The sequence below is a fragment of the Dipodomys ordii genome, unplaced genomic scaffold (assembly GCF_000151885.1).
Source record: "Dipodomys ordii isolate 6190 unplaced genomic scaffold, Dord_2.0 Scaffold109, whole genome shotgun sequence".
In the NCBI taxonomy this organism is placed as follows: Eukaryota; Metazoa; Chordata; class Mammalia; order Rodentia; family Heteromyidae; genus Dipodomys; species Dipodomys ordii.
The window spans coordinates 5,524,970-5,539,121 of NW_012267325.1; positions in this window are offsets into that span (position 1 = coordinate 5,524,970).

Here is a 14,152-nt window from a genome sequence, read left to right on the forward strand (position 1 = left end):
TTGTTATTAGAGTTCTTGATTATAGCCATTCTAACTGGGGTGAGGTGGTATCTCAATGTTGTTTTGATTTGCATTTCTTTTATGGCTAGGGATGTTGAGCATTTCTTCATCTGTCTATTGGCCATCCTTCTTTCCTCTTCAGAGAAGTTTCTCCGTAAGTCTTTGCCTCCATCAGAAAGAATGACATTGCCCCATTTGTTAGGAAATGGAAAGACTTGGAGCAAATTATATTAAGTGAAGTAAGCCAGGCCCAAAGAAACATAGGTCCCATGATATCCCTTATTTGCAATAACTAGTATATGTCTGAGACAAGTAGAAAAGGTCAGATAAGTTGATGTTAGGCAAAATGAACTCCAAGATAAGGACTCAAATGCTTTTTCTTGCTTATTATTTTTCCTAACATATTTATAAGATATTTCTTTGTTGCTTTGTATGTCCCTCCCCATGGTATAACCTCTGTTTTCAATGTATTCGATGTTGGTATAATTTGTGGAGGGGAAGAGAAAAAACAAATTGTTTAAATAGGGATACGGGTGGACCCATTGCAACAATGAGATGTACAAGACATTATGTCAAAAAACGAACTTCACAACTTTGGCTCAGGGGAGGAGGGAGAGAAGAATGGGAAGGGATGGGAAGGGGAAACAAAGGAGGAAGCAACAGTGCTTGATAAGAAATGTACTCATTACCTTGCTCATGTAATTGTAACCCCTCTGTACGGTATTTTTACAATAAAAAAGTAAAATAAAAAATCAACATAACTATTTTTAAAAATTTAATGGTCATTTTTAGACAAGTGAATGCTAGGAAGACAATAGATTTTGTACATGATAATTATGAGAAAAAACTTTGAAAGAAGCTGAGGATGGGGGAAAGGTAGAAGAAATGAAGCGATTGATTAAAAACTCATAAATATTAGCCTGATTATTCCTTACAAATCAAGTAATAAATAATTTAATCTTTTATTTTGCTTTACTCTTTTTAATAAAGACACTGTTGTAAGGATTATGAGAAGAGTTGATTTCATTAAAATTGGAAAATAATATATGCTTAGGTATGATGATGCTGAGATGGTATTTATAAATTTCATTAATTGCAATTCCATTAAAATTCCAAGGGAATTCTGCACAGTTTCAAAACTGATAGAGTAATATTGTAGATGAATGAAATGAATCTTTCTATCTCTATTGAGATAGATTTACCTAAGTTTCAAAATTGCTTTATGAATAGCTTCTTATAGTTTTAAAAATAAGTGTCACATAATTATGAACCTTTAAAAATAAAATATTGTATACAGCTCTAATGTATATACTTCAGCACATATTAAAGTGCTCTCTAAAGACCAGAGAAAAGACTTAGATGCAATAGAGGCTACTTTTGATCAGAACATTTAAGAACTTTTATTGAAATTGAAGCCAGTATGATTCTGTAATAGTAGAAGTAGAAGAAGTAGATGATTGCACTGGTCCTTATTGAGATTCTTTTGCATGTTTGTAATTTTGGTCATTTGACTATTATAAGAATTTTGAAGGTATATTGTTGATGAAAAGAGTTTAGGAAGAACCAGGCAGCAGTAGCTTATGCCTATAATCCTTCTCAGAAGGTTGAGATCCGAGGATTGAGGTTCAAAACCAGCCCAGGCAGGGAAGTTGTTGAGACTCTTATCTCCAATTAACCACCAAAAGGTCAGAAGTAGAGCTGTGGTTCAAGTGGTAGAAGGCTGGCCTTGCAAATAGCTCAGAGATGGTACCCAGACATTGAGTTGAAGCCCCAAGATCAGCATGATCAGCATTCACACACATACACATATACACACACACAAGTTTTAGGAAGAATTTTTAATATAGATTGTATTGATTTATTGTGCATATATATTACTACCTAAATGCAAGGCCCTGAATTCACACCCTTATATCAGCAGCATAAAAATAAAACAAAACAACAAAAATAGCAGTTTGATAGAAATAACAAGCTATATTTTTCCTTAGCCCAGCTTTCATTTATATAGCTGACAATTATAAAATATTATGTATTTTATGAACATCTAGATAAGCAGAACTTGAAGGCACAAACGCAAAATAAGTAAACACACATGATAAGGAGATGGAAATAATATTTTAATATGGTCAGTATATATTTTATTTATGTATTGAACTGTCATATTATACTAAATGAATATGGAAAAATAATATGTGTTGTATCCCCAGAACAGTCAAAAATAAAAGGGACACTAGTTATATAATTAGTGGAAATAAATGTAACCATACCTTGCCTGTGGTGATGTGGAAGTTAGAGAATGTACTTACTCAACTGGATGCTACAGCAGAGATTTTTGGGCAGAATACTAAAATTGCCACCTAGTTTTTTCGCATTCATGTTAATAAGGTGAAAGAAAAAAAGGAGGAGGGAGCTCAAAATTTTCAAGTGAAATGAAAGGTTCTAAAAGCAGTCAGGTTAATATTCAGCTGGGAGTTTATAAAGGTTCAATAACAATAATATTTCCTATTATTGACTTCTATGAGATTTTCAAATGAGAAAGACCCTCAGGGTAAATAGGCAGCCTTGGAATCATTTTGCTAATGATTAAAAATCATTATATTTAATACCACAGAAGATTTAAAGATCTTTGCAGCAATTCACTCTGTTAGAAAGATTTCTCTAATAATCTAGCAAATCTTCTCCATTAAATAATATAACGAAAAATCTTAAGGGCACTGTAAATCACAAATTATATAAGAAGCTAACTATGGAGGACAAGTTACCTCAGAAACTTGTTAGACAAAACACATTTATAAAAGAATTTAAAAGAATTGTATTGTAAGAAACACCACAAGCTGGAAATTAAAAGGACAGTAATAATATCAAGTGAAAGGGCCTTTTAGATCCTAACCACTGTGAGCACAAACAAGTTGATAAAGCTACTCAATTGTATGCAGCAGCCATTCTTTATGAAAATGAAAGACTGAGTCAGAGGATAAACTCAAAGCCTACAGGTCAGAGTAAAAACTCTAAATGGCAGTACCAAGCTCTAATCAATGAATTCGAAAATTTGACTGGACAATGTCAGAATTATGGAATAGTAAATGCTGTATACCTTTATGCATCTGTGTGTGTGTGTGTGTGTGTGTGCGCACGCGGGCCAGTCCTCTAGTTTGAACTCAGTCTGGGAACTGTCCTTCAGCATTTCTACTCAAGGCTACTGCACTTCCAGTTGAGCTATATCTCCCTATCTAGTTTTTTGGTGTTTAATTAGAGATAAGAGTCTCATTGACTTTCCTGCCAAGGTTGGCTTTGAACCACAATCTTCAGATCTCAGCTTCCTGAGTAAAAATACAGTGTAAGCACTGACACCCCAAGTGCACCCACCATTTTTTGTTGAATGCATAAAAAGCAAATATGGTATCTATTTCATTAATAATTTTAGATTTAGAAGACTATACTGAAGGACTTTTGCTCAAGAAGATATGCAGGAAAAAGTCTCTGTGCATAGGCTACATTTCATTGACAACATTCTAGATCTCAAGCCCAAGAGAGATGATATAACAGAATGAGATTTAGCATTTTCTTGGGATAAAAATGTGATTCATTTTCATGTAAAAAGGACAGTGTTCTTACAACAAGCAGTTAGAAGATAGCATCTTCTTATAATACTATTATATTTCTTCACTTATATATTAATCTAGAACTTTGTTACTCACCTACAAAAGTGGAGTTGCTCTCTACTTTAAATCTGAGTAGGCTTTTGTAACTTTACACTTAAGGCAACAGAAGTGACTGGGCATGACTCTGGAATCTGGCTCACTGGAAGATAATATGCTGTCTGTGCTATTCTCTTGGATAAATTGCCTTGAAATCCACCCATTGTATACTGAGGACTCCTTGATCACATGAAGAAGATGTATCATTACAGCCAATAAACCAAAGTTCTTACATATTTACTTACATAAGATTCAATCTCCAAACCTTCAAGCAGCTCCAGCTAATCCTTAGAAGATATTCGCACCACTGAGCCAGCCTCATACTTGGATAGAAGTTCAGTAAGCCCAATAATTATGCCACTTTGTCTCTGAATTAGTGGTATTTTTCATAGCCATTAATAATAAAGCAACAGTAAGAGAAAATAGCAAACACACACATAAATAAAAATTAAAGTTCAATTAAAAGTTTGTGATAGTTGCCAAAATATAGTAGGCAAACTCCTAGACCCTGCCTAGTCATCATGAATAAAAATTTAGAAAAATTTAAAAAACTCTGAAATTGGTATGGCTACCATATCTTACGAAATTGTCCAGATAACTTGGAATTAAAGTTTGAGTGAGAATCACCATATATAGCCTCTGAGTTTGTCCTATAGATTACTAGTAATTCATTAAAATTCCACTAACCTTTATCTGAATGCACAGTTTTGGGGGAAAACAAAACTAAGATCGCTATTGCTGTCACACACTAAAACAATTCTTGTTTGTGCTCATCATATATATAGAGAGATCTCAGGAAACCTTCCATTTCCATGTCAGTGAAGAGACCTGCTGGGAGTGGCCAGCTTATGTATCCAGTAGTAGAGAAGGCATACACCGATTGCAAGAAGATAAGTTAAGTTCTGTAAGGAGGAAGGAGTAGTGAAAAACATTCCTTTTATTAAAAAAAAAAAAACATATGTATAACAGAACAGCTTCCCACCAGAAAACAGATAACTGAGGAAAAGAAATGAATTTACATGAAATTGCAGATCTTCTGCATGGCAAAAGACATAGCTAGCAAGATCAATAGAAAGCCGACAGATTGGGAGATGATCTTCACTAGCCATACAATGGACAAGGGTCTCATATCAAAAATATACCTGGATCTTAAAAAATTAAATCCCCCAACAACAAATTCTCAAAGAAACACTGCTCGATAAATAAGTGGGCTAAAGACTTAAAAAGAAACTTCTCTGAAGAGGAAAGAATGATGGCCAATAGACACATGAAGAAATGCTCAACCTCCCTAGCCATAAAAGAAATGAAAATCAAAACAGCATTGAGATACCACCATACCCCTGTTAGAATGACTGCAATCAAGAACTCTAATAACAACAGATGCTGGAGGGGATGTGGCCAGAAGGGAACCCTACTGAATTGTTGGTGGGAGTGTAAACTTGTTCAAGCACTTTGGAGGTTCCTCAAAAGACTCCACATAGAGCTTCCCTATGATCCAGCAATCCCACTTTCGGGCATTTACCTAAATGATCACAAACAAGGCCATACTAAAGCTACCAGCACAACTATGTTTATTGCAGCATTATTTACCATAGCTAAGATATGGAACCAACCCAGATGCCCCTCAGTAGTTGACTGGATAGAGAAAATGTGGTATATATACACAATGGAATTCTATGCTTCCATCAGAAAAAATGACATTCACCCATGTGTTAGGAATTGTAAATAATTGAAGTAAGCCAAGCCCAAAGAAACATAGGTCCCATGGTTTCTCTTATTTGCAATAACTAGTATATGTCTGAGACAAGAAGAAATGGTCAGATAAGTTTATGTTAAGCGAAATGAACCCCAAGATAAGGATTCAAATGTTTTTTTTCTTTCTTGCAATTGTTTCTAACATATTTATAAGATGATTTCTTTGTTGCTTTGTATGTCCTTCCCCCATGGTATAACCCCTGTTTTCACTGTATTTGATGTTGGTGTAATTTGTGGAGGGGAAGGGGAAAAACAAGTCGTTTAAATACGGATACAGGTGGACCCATTGCAACAATGAGATGTACAAGATGTTATGTCAAAAATGAACTTTACAACTTTGGCACGGATGGGAGGGATGGGAAGGGATGGAAAGGAGAAACAAAGGAGGAGGCAACAATGCTTGATAAGAAATGTACTCATTACCTTGCCCATGTAATTATAACCCTTCTCTACGGTATTTCAAAATAAAAACAGAAATGAGTTCACAAAATATAAAAATCTCAGCGAGGTATTTGAGAATTCATTTGTTATGTCCACATGCATGAAAATATGATACTTTAAACATGGAAAAATTAGCCAGGCATTGGTAGCCTGTAATCCTTGCTACTCAGGAGGCTGAGATCTGAGGATCATGGTTCAAAGCCAGCCCAGGCAGGAGAGTCTATGAGATTATTATCTCGAATAAACTACCAGAAAACCAGAAGTGGTGCTGTGGCTCAAGTGGAAGAATACTGGCCTTGAGCTGAAGAGCTGAGGGACAGCATTAAGGCCCAGAGTTCAAGCCCAATGACTGACAGAAAAAAAAGGGGAGGGAATTAAAAGAAAATGCTTCCTGAAATCAGAGGGAAAAATATATATGACGATTTAATATTTTATATTAATAGAAATGTCCACAGAATGGTAAAAATGGTGGAATTTTACAAACTATAAATAATGTCAAATACATTTAGACCCAATATTAGATATTCAGTACTTGATGCATAAGAATACAAAAAGTAAGTTGATAAAAGAGAAAAACATTCAAAACTTTAAAAGTTTTAAAGGTTGGTCTGAGTGAGAAACAGTTCAAAATTAAAAGAAGCTTTGGATTCCCAATGTTTTATTGACAGGAAGAATGAGAGACCACCTCTCAGATAACGCAATGGATTATGGGAAAGGAAGAACTCAGAATATTGAAACTAATTCAGAGGGCAGAACTGGAAGCTGAGTGGAATCAGTTGGAGATGAAGCACATCTGGAATCAAAGGAAGTGGTGTTGTGGATCAAGTGGTAGAGAGCTTACCTTGAGCTGGAGAACATAGGGACAGTGCCCAGGCCCAGAGCTGAAGGCCCACTACTGACAAAAAAAAAAAAAAAAGAATCAAAGATATGCTTGTATGGATTTCAGTCAGAGCTCTTAAGAGCCACTGAATTTTATTTAATTTTCTAATTTTTATAATTTTTGAAGAAATTGTTCAAAAGGGTTTCAACATGTCAGTTTATAAATACACTGAATCTCAAACAATATCACCTCTTTAATAATTCTCCCCAATTCTTCCAAACTTTCCCATCTCCTCAATTTTTCTAGTGCCATTTTCATATATATGTATATGTATGTATATTACCTGAGTATTATGTTTCTATAAATAGCTCCTGTTCTGTATTGTTTTTTAGAAGCAAGTATGTGTTATCTTCAGTTGACAAAGGGCCTATAAGTATTTTTTTCAACAATACCAGCTACACAAAGCCATTGTGGAAACAGATCCTGTACCTCCTTTAAGCCATATCAGCTGATGTGAACTATAGACATTAGCCACCCTTGACAAACACTGGTTAAACTGTAACTCTGAACAGAAATTATAACTTTTTCAAGTCAATAGGTTTTGACATGATATTTTACGCATTAGTGAATAACCAGGACAAAATATTTGGTGATATACCTTGTGCATTCATAGATAAAAGAAGGAATGTGTACTTGTGAAACTCCAGGCTATAGCATATTATACTATTTTATAGTTCTGTATATTGTAGGAGGCTTTTGGTCACTGTGATGAATACCTGTGGGAAGCAATTTAAAGGAAGAAGCATATTTTATCTCATGGTTGCATATTTTGGCTGAGGTTGAAACCTATGGTTGGCTGGCTCCATTGGTCCTGGTCCATGTGAAACAGAACACTATGGTTGTAGGAGAATGAGGCAAAGGCTGTCTATCTCAAGAGGAAGAAAGAGGCCTGGGTAAAGATTTAGTCCCCTAGGACATGCCTCTAGTGACCCAATTTCTTCCATGAGGTTCCATTTCCTAGTGTCCATCACCTCCCATTAATACCATCAAATTATGAATATATCAGTGGACCAATCAATTGACAAGGTCAGTGCCCTCGTCATCAAATCACCCCTCAATGACTGGATCTATCCATTCTCAGAGGCTTAATGTATGAGACTTACAGCGGAACACTTCATATCTGAACCACAACACATACATCCAAACACATGTATGAAATAAGAGAGGGGAAATCAAGAAATTTCTAAATGAATAAAAGTCAAATGGATTTATCCTTTTCTTCACCAGACAAGATTACATAAGAGCCATGTATTTTTGGTCCTGAAGAAATAATTTTGAATTGAGAAAATAACTTTGGAAGACATATAGCCTACAAATTCCTAATCTACGTAATTTTTATACTAGCTCTGAAAAATGTATAGCAATTTTAATATTAAACCCCAAATTATCATTTTCCATGTGTGTGTGTGTGTGTGTGTGTGTGTGTATGTGACATAAACTGAGGACCTTGGCACTGTAGCTGAGCTTTTTTGCTTAATGGTAGCACTCTATAACGTGAGCCACAGGTCCACTTTCAGCTTTACGTCTGTTAATTAGAGATGAGAGACCCATTTCTTTTCTTGCCAGGATTGGATTTGAACCATAATCTGCAAACCATGGGTGCCAAGCCTTGCATATAAACACTTTTATATTTTCCTGAATGTGTTCTCCTAATAAAAACTATAACACATCTAATACATATATACAATGGGTACAAATAAATACATACACATATACATGTGTATATTATATACATATATTAAAATGTCTTTTGCAATATTAAAGATTTTCTTGTCTTAAATTTCTTGTTGTTGCAAAAAGTTGTATGTATTTTTAAAGCTATCCTGTGCTTTTTCTGTTGTATTTTTTCTTAAAAATCTCAGTACATTTTATGATAATAAATAGAATAGTTTAAAACTAAAACTATCCATTAGGAAGGAAAGGAGCTTGGTGGTAAAAGCAGAGGAATATAATTACTTAGAGGTAGCTGTTCTCTTCCCTATCTGTGCCCTCTCCCCACCATACACACTAAGGAGAGCTTCCCTAGCAATGTTGCAGAACCATAGCTTATTTTTGAGCTTTTATTTTTGCTAAACCAAACCACAGCTGCCTCAGACACATCTAATTACAACAGTAATTAAAGTTTTTGCCTTACCTATGTAGTCAAGGACACAGACTTCTAATGGGAACAAATCTAGATATAAAGGCGTGCTGTCAATTAGCCCTGATGGCTTGAAAATATAATAAAAGAGAATGAAGGTTGGATTACAGCTCTGTATAATAACAAATGCAGTAATTCAGCATCTCTTTCTTTTCCTGGATCCTACCCAAGAGTTTGGGAGAAGAAAGACAAGAAGATTATCTGGGTAATATGATATTGTGACTATGAGTATATAATGGTGTTCACCATCAACTTTGGGCTGGCACTTACCTCTAACAAAAGATGAGACTAGTACAAATACAAGCTCTTCAATCCCATGACAACTGTTCAGTTTCTTGTCATAGATGACATTCATGCAATAGAGACCAAAAACAGAGCAGAAAAATGTGACTGTACTATGGGCAGTGTTTTCTACTCCATATTCTCTAGGTAAAAATATGTTTCCTTATCAAGCTTACTAGCAATATCTTGAGAATATTTTTTTTATTTCTTAACCACTGCTGTTTTACTCAGAGGAGGAAAGAATTATTATATTTACTGAGAAAGAGCCAAATCTATGTACTAGGAATTGTTAACATAGTCATATAACAAAGCAAAATACTATTAGAAAAGGTTTTGTATATATGTGTATGTGTGTATCAAATATAATGTGACATGTATTATTTGAAATATTGATTCTATTGCCTCCCAAACTTGACTTTTGTTTCTAAAGGAAACTTTCACATTTATCTAGTCTCAAAGACTTTGACACTTTATTATGAACAAATTTCCAAGCCTTGAGACTAACAAAATGCATGAGATCTCGAGTTTGATTCAGTTAGTTCGATTAAACAAAGAAATCCATTGAGAATGATTATTTATGTTTTCTTTCTCTTCCATTTTTTCTTATTTCTCCCTTTTATCATAATAGAGGAAAATGTAGTACTTGGTTATGTGTAATAAACTTCATCAGGCTATGCTGTACAGTAGTTTTACCAATTGCTAACCAAGCTGCTGCTGCAAAAGTATTTTAGAGATGAAGTTGATATCATCAGTTAGTTTTAAGTAAATTATGCCTAACAATCTATGTGGGGTCTTGTCCAAGACCAAAAAGCACATTGGAAATTCATGCCCGAGTTACTAGCTTTCTAGTGTCTCTAGTAGATTTCAGATTTGGCAGAATTCACAGTCAATGAGTTAATTCTTTAAAATAAATCCACATATATATGTATATCTATATATGCATGTAAATAAATTATATATACTTTTATATATGCATTTGTATATGTATATGTATGCAAATGTGTATATACATATAATAAGCATCTTTTTCTACTTATGCATGCTATTGTTTTATGCTAAAATGCCATATCTTTGTAGTGACTATCAGAAATTCAAACAGGTATCTTATTTTTTTGGGGGGGGGTCTGGTCGTGGGGCCTGAACTCTGGGCCTGGGCTTTGTCCCTCAGTTCTTCAGCTCAAGGTTAACGCTCTACCACTTTAGCCACAGCGCCACGTCCAGCTTTTTTCTTTGTTGCTTATGTGGTGTTGAGGAATTGAACCCAGGACCTCATGCATACAAGGCAAGCGCTCTACCACTGAGCCACCTTCCCAGCCCCACAAACAGATATCTTAGAGCCACCTACGTAAGTATTTTTAAGGAAAATAAAAAAACTCTTATCACTTAAGGAAATGATTTATTTTATAATACTGTTAAACAATGATGAGTTTAATTAGACAATGCTAGGCAAATAGCTGTTGGGCAGTTAGAACAAGGAGTAACAACAGAAAGTACTAAAAGAGAAATTCATGCATTTAATATATTCAATATATATATTTTATATGTATTCATGAAATGCATATATGTTATGTGTTATATGTCTTATATAATATATAATAATATTCAATTTATGCAAGAGGAAAGGAAGATAGAAAAAAAATCCAATTAAAATTGGTTTTCAATTTTGCTCTGCTTTTCTTGTATTTAATTTAATTTTTATTTTTATTGTGAAAATGCCATACAGAGGGGTTACAAGTACATGGGCAAGGAAATGAGTACATTACTTTTCAAGCATTGTTACCTCTTTCCATCCCTTCCCATCTTCCCCTCACACCCACCCCCGACAAAAATTGTAAGGTTCATTTTTCAACATAACCTCTTGTACATCTTATTGTGCAATGGGTACACATGTATCCCTATTTAAACAATTTGTTTTTTCACTTCCCTTCCACAAATTATACCAACATCAAATACAGTGAAAACAGGGGTTATACTGTGGGGGAGGGACATACAAAACAACAAAAAATCATCTTGTAAATATTATAGAAACAATCACAAAAAGAAAAATAACATTTGAGTCCTTATCTTGGAGTTCATTTTGCCTAACATCAACTTTTCTGACCGTTTCTACTTGTCTCAGACATCTCTAGTAACTGCAAATAAGGGAAACTATGGGACCTATGTTTCTTTGAGGCTGGCTTACTTCACTTAATTTAATTTTTTCAAGTCTTTCCATTTCCTAACAAATGGGGCAATGTCATTCTTTCTGATGCAGGCATAGAATTCCATTGTGTATATATACCACATTTTCTTGAAGGGCATCTGGGTTGGTTCCATATCTTAGCTATGGTAAATAATGCTGCAATAAACATAGTTGTGCTGGTAGCTTTAGTATGGTCTTGTTTGTGATCATTTGGGTAAATGCCCCAAAGTGAGATTGCTGGGTCATAGGGGAACTCTATGTAGAGTCTTTTGAGGAACCTCCATACCATTTTCCAAAGTGATTGTACAAGTTTACACTCCCACCAACAATGCAGTAGGGTTCCCTTCTGGCCACATTCCCTCCAGCATCTGTTGTTATTAGAGTTCTTGATTATAGCCATTCTAACTGGGGTGAGGTGGCATCTCAATGTTGTTTTGATTTGCATTTCTTTTATGGCTCGGGAGGTTGAGCATTTCTTCATGTGTCTATTGGCCATCCTTCTTTCTTCTTCAGAGAAGTTTCTCTTTAAGTCTTTAGCTCACTTATTTATTAGACAGTTGTTTCTTTGAGAATTTGTTGTTGGGAGATTTAATTTTTTGAGTTCCAGATATATTTTAGATATGATACCTTTGTCTACTGTATGGCTGTGAAGATCTTCTCCCAATCTGTGGGCTTTCTATTGATCTTGCTAGCTATGTCCTTTGCCATGCAGAAGCTCTGTAATTTCATGCAATCCTATTTGTCCAACCTTTCTTTGTTTTGTTGTGTTTCTGGGTCTCTATTAAGAAAATTTGGGGCTGTGCCAAGGTGACCTAGGGTTTCTTCTATTCCATCCTGTAATGTTTTCAGAATGTCTGCTTTGACCCTGAGATCTTTGATCCATTTAGAGTTGATTCTGGTACAGGGTGATATATAAGGATCTAACTTTAGTTTTCTATGAGTGATTAACCAATTTTGCCAGCACCATTTACTGAAGAGGCTGTCTTTCTTCCATTCTATTGTTTTAGTTCCTTTATCGAAGATTAGATGGCTAGGTTTGTGGGTTCATTTCTGGGTTTTCAATTCTATTCCATTGTTCCTGAGGTCTGTTTTTGTGCCAGTACCAATCTGTTTTGATTACTATGGCTTTGTAATAGAGTTTAAAAATGTGGTATTGATATTCTTCCAGCACTGTCCTTTCCATTGAGGAGCGTTTTTGCTATTCGGGGTCTTTTATTGTTCCATATGAATTTTTGGATAGAAACTTCAATTTCCTTGAAGAATGAGGTTGGAATATTGATAGGCATCGCATTGAATTTGTAGATAGCCTTGGGATGTATTGCCATTTTCACGATGTTGATCCTTCCAATCCAGTAGTGTGGGAGGTTTTTCCACTTTCTAAGTTCTGTTTTGATTTCCTTTTTCAGGTTTTTAAAGTTTTCACCATAGAGGTCCTTCTCTTCTTTGGTTAAGTTAATTCCTAGGTATTTTATTTTTTGTGGGACTATTTCAAATGGAGTTGCTTTCTTAATTTCAGCCACACTTTCCTTATGGTTGGCATACAGAAAAGCCATTGATTTTTGAGGGTTAATTTTATACCCTGTTACTTTGCCAAAGTTTTGAGTCAGGTTAATTTCGGAGTGGACTCTGTGGGATACTTTAAATACAAGATCATGTTATCTGCAAAGAGGGAGAGTTTTATTTCGGCTTTACCTATTTGGATCCCTTTTATGTTTGCATCTTGTCTTATTGCTGTAACTAGGCATTCTAATACTAAATTGAAGAGAAGTGGAGAGAGTGCACATCCTTGTCTCATTCTTGAGTTAAGAGGAAATGGCCTTAGTTTTTCACCATTAAGTATAATGCTGGCTGTAGGTTTGTCATATACAGCTTTATTGTATTGAAGAATGTTCACTGGATTCCTAATATTTCCAGAACCTCCATCATAAAGGGGTGTTAGATCTTGTCAAATGCTTTTTCTGCATTTATTGAGACAACTATGTGATTCTTATCCTTGCTCTTTTTGATGTGGTGAATTATATTAATTGATTATATTAATTGATATTGAACAGCTTTGCAGCACTGAAATGAATCCTGTTCGATTGTGGTGTATGATTTTTTGGATAAATTGTTGAAGTCGATTGGCCAAAATTTTCTTGAGAAATTGTGCATCAATGTTCATCAAAGAAATGGGTCTATAGTTCTCTTTCTTCAATGAGTCCCTTCCTCGTTTGGGATGAGAGTTATGTTGGCTTCATAGAATGAGTTTGGTAGTGAGCTTTCTCTCTCAATTAAATTGAAGAGTTGGAGGAGTAATTAGTGTAAGCTCTGCTTTGAAGGCCTTGTAGAATTCCACTGTAAATCCATCTGGTCCTAGGCTTTTCTTAGATGGGAGGTCTCTTATTGCTGTTTCTATTTCAGTGCTTGATATGAGCCTGTTAAGATGGCTTAACTCATCTTGCTAAAGGTCTATCAATTTTGTTAATTTTTTCAAAGAACCAGCTCTTTGTTTTGTTGATTCTATGTTTTTTTTTGGATTCTAATTCGTTTAATTCTGATTTAATTTTAATTATTTCTTACCATCTACTGGATTGAGGATCATCTTGCTGCTCTTTTTCAAGGAGACTCAAATGTCTCATTAAATGGTTGGTTTCAGATCTCTCACATTTGTTGATGTAGGAACTCAGAGCTGTAAACTTGCCTCTGAGTACTGCCTTTGCTGTGTCCCAGAGGAGCTGATAATTTGTGTGTTCATTTTTTCATTTGTTGATGTAGGAGCTCAGAGCTATAAACTT